Source organism: Mandrillus leucophaeus, unplaced genomic scaffold (assembly GCF_000951045.1).
Source record: "Mandrillus leucophaeus isolate KB7577 unplaced genomic scaffold, Mleu.le_1.0 Scaffold181, whole genome shotgun sequence".
Classification (NCBI taxonomy): domain Eukaryota; kingdom Metazoa; phylum Chordata; class Mammalia; order Primates; family Cercopithecidae; genus Mandrillus; species Mandrillus leucophaeus.
This window is the reverse complement of record NW_012101821.1, coordinates 151,670-157,321: the sequence shown is the minus strand read 5'-3', so window position 1 is coordinate 157,321 and position 5,652 is coordinate 151,670.

Here is a 5,652-nt window from a genome sequence, read left to right as displayed (position 1 = left end):
AAAAAAAAAAAAAAAAAAAAGAATGGGTCTTGAAAATAATCATATGTTTTCTGTTTTAAGAGGTTATTTATTGTTGTATTCAAGAATGTTATCTCTGGAGACAGTTTCCTGAGTTTTACTACTGACTCTGCTAATAGTTGTGAGCAAGTCACTTTTTATGTGGCTCTGTAAAATGAGGATAATACAGGACCTATTGAGTTACTGTGAGAATTAAATTCATTAACACATACATTGTGCTTATGGTGAGTGCTCAGTACAAGTTAGCTATTATTAATAATAAGATATTTATATGCTGAGTTATATTAATAGATCCTCTAGCACAGAAATATCCTATTGTGCCTATGAGTTTTTCAATTAATAGATGAATATAAATTTAAATTTAAATTTTTTTCTTAAAAAATGTGATATGTATATAAAATGGGATACTATTCAGCCTTAAAAAGGGGGGATGGAGATCCTGCCATTTGCGAAAGTATGGATAAATCCGGGGAGCATTAGGTTAAGTGAACTAAGATGGATACAGAAAGACAAATATTGCATGATGTCACTTACATGTGGATTCTAATAAAATTGGACTCATAGAAGTAGAGAGCAGAATAATGGTTACCAGAGGCTGGGAGTGGGAGGTAAGAAATAGGGAGTTGTTGATTAAAGGGCGAAAAGTTTCCAATAGACAGGAGATATAGGTTTTGAGATCTATTGCACAGCAGGTATATTTCCAAATAACTAAAAAAGTAAATTTCAAATGTCTTACCATAAAAAATGATATGTAAGTGAGGTGATAGATATGCTAGTAAGCTTGATGTAATCATTCTACATTGTATACATATATCAAAGCATTACATTGTACCCCTTAAATGTATACAACTATGAATTGTCAATCAAAAATACTATTACTAATACATTTTTTAAAAAGAGAAATAAACTTTAAAAACATGGGGGAGAAAAATATTTCTTACTATCTTAATTCCGGGAAAGATACCCATAGATTTTGAATTTCAAATGGCTTACTCATTTAGTTATGTAGATAAGGGAACTTTCACTATCAGAAATAGCCTGAACCCAACACTCAGGAATAAAATATCTTGATTTTTAATGCTCAGAATATTTTGTAATTCTTTAAAAGGCAGACTCTAGAGCAACTGGTTAGAGTAAAATTTTCTCTGAATAAATGATTTTATTCAGTTGTTAGAAAAAGAAGTTCTTTGAATATATATAAACATATTCAAATATATATACATTAAATTTAATTAAGTATATGTATTTAAGTACATTTAAATTTATCAAGTGAACATGAAGAATTATTTGGGAAAGAAGAATTTATTAAACTAGTGAATCAGGAAACAATTTAGTGCCTTCTCTGATTTAAAAACTGACAAACATCCGGCATTTAAGTGCTTATATACCTAGTGTCATTAGAGTGTCAAAGAACAGTACTCAATGAGGAATCTTTCCATATTTATATCCGTGCTCCATGAGATTATATAGGAATTTGCCTAGGATGATTTTCAAAATATTCAGGCCAGATGTGGTGGCTCATGCCTGTAATCTCAATATTTTCAGAGGTCGGAGAGGGAAGATCACTTGAGCCCAGGAGTTCAGGACCAGCTTGGGCAAAATAGTGGGACCCCCATTTCTCCAAAATAAAAAATGAAAAATTAGCTGGGTGTGGTAGTGCACACTTACAGTCCCAGCTATTCAGGAGACAGAGGCAGGAGGATTGCTTGGGCCCAGGAGGTTGACGCTGCAGTGAGCTGTGACCAATTAGAATGAACATGGGTTAATAACCACTGATGTGTCCACCTTGTTGTGCCCAGGCTAATTGGTCCTCATATAACAGAATCAACAAATAACGAAAGCTAATAAATTTCCTGTACACTTACTATGTGCTGGTATGCACACTTTTGACACCTTTGTTTACATTAATTGCTTTAATTTTCACCAAAACCCTAGGAATCAGGCACTATTTTCCTCACTGTACAGCTGAAGAGACAAACACAGAGGGGTCAAGAAACTGTCTTAAGGTCACACAGCCCATTAGTGGCAGAACCAGGATTCAATCAGCATCCCCTTGATACTGGGCTCCAATCTCAAACATTATGCCTAATACCCTCTCAATCAATGCTTACTTTCATTCCTGACCTATCTTTTGGATTTGAATTTTCTAACTTAGTAGAAGTAAAGAGGAATTTAAAAACCACTTTTTGATGCTTAGATAGTATATGAAACTTGATTTTTAGTCCAAAGTACATTATTAAGTCTGAAACAAATATCTTGATGAAAGGTTGTAACCGCTCTCATGACTTAAAAGAGCTACTACTTTTACTTTCAAATTGTTTAATTCTTATATTAAAAGCTATGATGGATCTTGATATGGTTTGGCGCTGTGTCTCCGCCCAAATATCACCTTGAATTGTATCTCCTATAATTCCCACATGTTGTAGGAGAGACCCAGTGGGAGATAATTGAATCACGGTGGCAGTTTCCCCCATACTGTTCTCGTGGTAGTGAAACAGTTTCATGAGATCTGATGGTTTTATAGGGGAAGACCCCTTTCATTCGGCTCTCATTCTTCTCCTGTCTGCTGCCATGTAAGACATTCCTTTCATCTTCCACCATGATTGTGAGGCCTCCCCAGCCATGTGGAACCATAAGTCCTCTAAAGTTTTTTCTTTTGTAAATTATACTATCCCAACTATATTAGTTCATTTTCACAGTGCTATAAAGACATACCTGAGACTGGGTAATTATGAAGAAAAGAGAGTTCATTGACTCACAGGTATGCCTTTATCAACAGTGTGAAAACAGACTAAAACAGTAAATTGGTACTGGTAGAGTGGGGCACTGCTGTAAATACCCAAAAATGTGAAAGTAGCTTTGGAACTGGGTAACAGGCAGAGGTTGGAACAAGTTGGAGGGCTCAGAAGAAGACAGGAAAATGTGGGAAAGTTTGGAACTTCCTAGAGACTTATTGAATGTCTTTGACCTAAATGCTAATAGTGATATGGACAATGAAGTCCAGACTGAGGTGGTCTCAGATGGAAATGAGGAACTTATTGGGAACTGGAGCAAAGGTGACACTTGTTATGTTTCAGCAAAGAAACTGGTGGCATTTTGCCCCTGCCCTAGAGATCTGTGGAACTTTGAACTTGAGAGAGATGATTTAGGGTATTTTCTAAGGAGCAAAGCAATCAAGATGTGACTAGGGTACTGTTAAAGGCATTCAATTTTATAAGGGAAACAGAGCATAAAAATTTGCAACCTGAAGATTCGATAGAAAAGAAAAACCCATTTTCTGAGGAGAAATCCAAGCTGGCTGCAGAAATTTGCATAAGTAACTAGGAGCCAAATGTTTATCCCCACGATAATGGGGAAAATGTCTCCAGGGTATGTCAGAGGTCTTCACAGCAGACCCTCCCATCACAGGACTGGAGGCCTAGGAGGAAAAGATGGTGTCGTGGGCTGGGCCCAGAGTCCCCATGCTGTGTGCAGCCTAGGGACTTGGTGCCCTGTGTCCCAAATGCTTCAGCCATGGCTGAAAAGGGTCAACATAGAGCTCAGAGCATGGCTTCAGAGGGTGCAAGCCCCAAGCCTTGGTAGCTTCCATGTGGTGTTGAGCCTGCAGGTGCACCGAAGTTAGAAAGTGACGTTTGGAAACCGCCTAGATTTCAGAGGACATATGGGAACACCTGGATGCCCAGGCAGAAGTTTGCTACAGGGGCAGGGCCCTCATGGAGAACCTCTGCTAGGATAGTGTGGAAGGGAAATGTGGGATCAGAGCCCCCACACAGAGTTCCTACTGGGGCACCACGTAGTGGAGCTATGAGAAGACGGCCACCGTTCTCCAGCCCCCAGACTGGTAGATCCACTGACAGTTTGCACCATGCACCTGGAAAAGCCACAGACACTCAATGCCAGCCACTGAGAGTAGCCAAGAGGGAGGCTATACCCTGCAAAGCCATAGGGGTGAAGTTCCCCAAGGCTGTGGGAGCCCACCTCTTGCATCATTGTGACCTGGATGTGAAATATGGAGTCAAAAGAGATCATTTTGGGATTTTAAGGTTTAATGACTGTTCTATTAGATTTCAGGTTTGCATGGAGCCTGTGGTCCCTTTGTTTTGGCCAATTTCTCCCATTTGGAATGGCTGTATTTACCCAATGCCTGTACCCTCACTGCATCTAGGAAGTAACTAATGTGCTTTTGATTTTACAGGCTCATAGGCAGAAGAAACTTGCCTTGTCTCAGATGAGACTTTGGACTGTGGACTTTTGAGTTAATGCTGAAATGAGTTAAGACTTTGGGGGACTGTTAGAAAGGCATGATTGGTTTTGAAGTGTGAGAACATGAGACTTGGGAGGGGCCAGGGATGGAATGACATGGTTTGGGGCTGTGTCCCCACCCAAATCTCATCTTGAATTGTAGCTCCCATAATTCCCACATGTTGTGGGAGGAACCAGTGGGAGATAATTGAATCCATGGCAGCAGTTTCCCCCATACTGTTCTGGTGGTAATGAATAAGTCTCACAAGATCTGATGGTTTTATGAGGGAAAACCCCTTTCATTTGGCTCTCACTCCTGTTTTCTGCCGTCACGCCATGTGAGACATGTCTTTCGCCTTCCACCATGATTGTGAGGCCTCCCCAGCCAGGTGGAACTGTCAGTCCATTAAACCTCTTTCTCTTGTAAATTGCCCAGTCTCAGGTATGTCTTCAGCAGCATGAAAACAGACTAATACAGACCTAGTTTTATTTTATTTAAATTTGTGGTCTGTATGTACATCATCATCCATTGAGTGGTCTATGAATTCTGAAAGTTTCAGAAACACTGATTTAAGTTAACAATATATTTTCTTATTGGATGATTAAAGGATATTAAGTTTTCACAGCAACTGGAATGAAATAGACTGTAATTACTAATCAGTCACTTACAATGTGGTTTTAAATGCTATTTAATGACCAGCATTAAACTCATTTTAATCACTCATTTTAACAACCAATTTCCAATACTTCCTCACTTCCATTAGAAAAAACTTAAAATTTCAGTTACTATAAACTTTATTCAAATCTAAGCCTAGAGGTTCGTCTTAAGAGAGAGATCTGTATGCTTTGCATCATGGAAACCCTATTCTCCATTTACACTTAGAAGATAAACAACTGATTTTCAGTAAACCAAATGTGGCAATTGTGGCTCACAGTCATAAGCTATTAAAATATCATGCCATCATCTAGGTGACACTTTTAGGTACATGCAAGTTCAAATTGTTTTGTATTACAAAAATTCAGAAACTATAAATTTTAAAAAACTATAAAAAACTGTCAATATAAAGCATTTATCTATCAATACATTTTCTCAGTTTTTTTTTTCTTTTTTTATTATACTTTAAGTTCTAGGGTACATGTACACAACTTGCAGGTTTGTTACATATGTATACATGTGTCATATTGATGTGCTGCACACATTAACTCGTCATTTACATTAGGTATGTCTCCTAATGCTATCCCTCCCCCCATGCCACAACAGGCCCCAGTGTGTGATGTTCCTCTTCCTGTGTCCAAGTGTTCTCATTGTTCAGTTCCCACCTATGAGTGAGAACATGTGGTGTTTGGTTTTCTGTTCTTGCAATAGTTTACTGAGAATGATGGTTTCCAGCT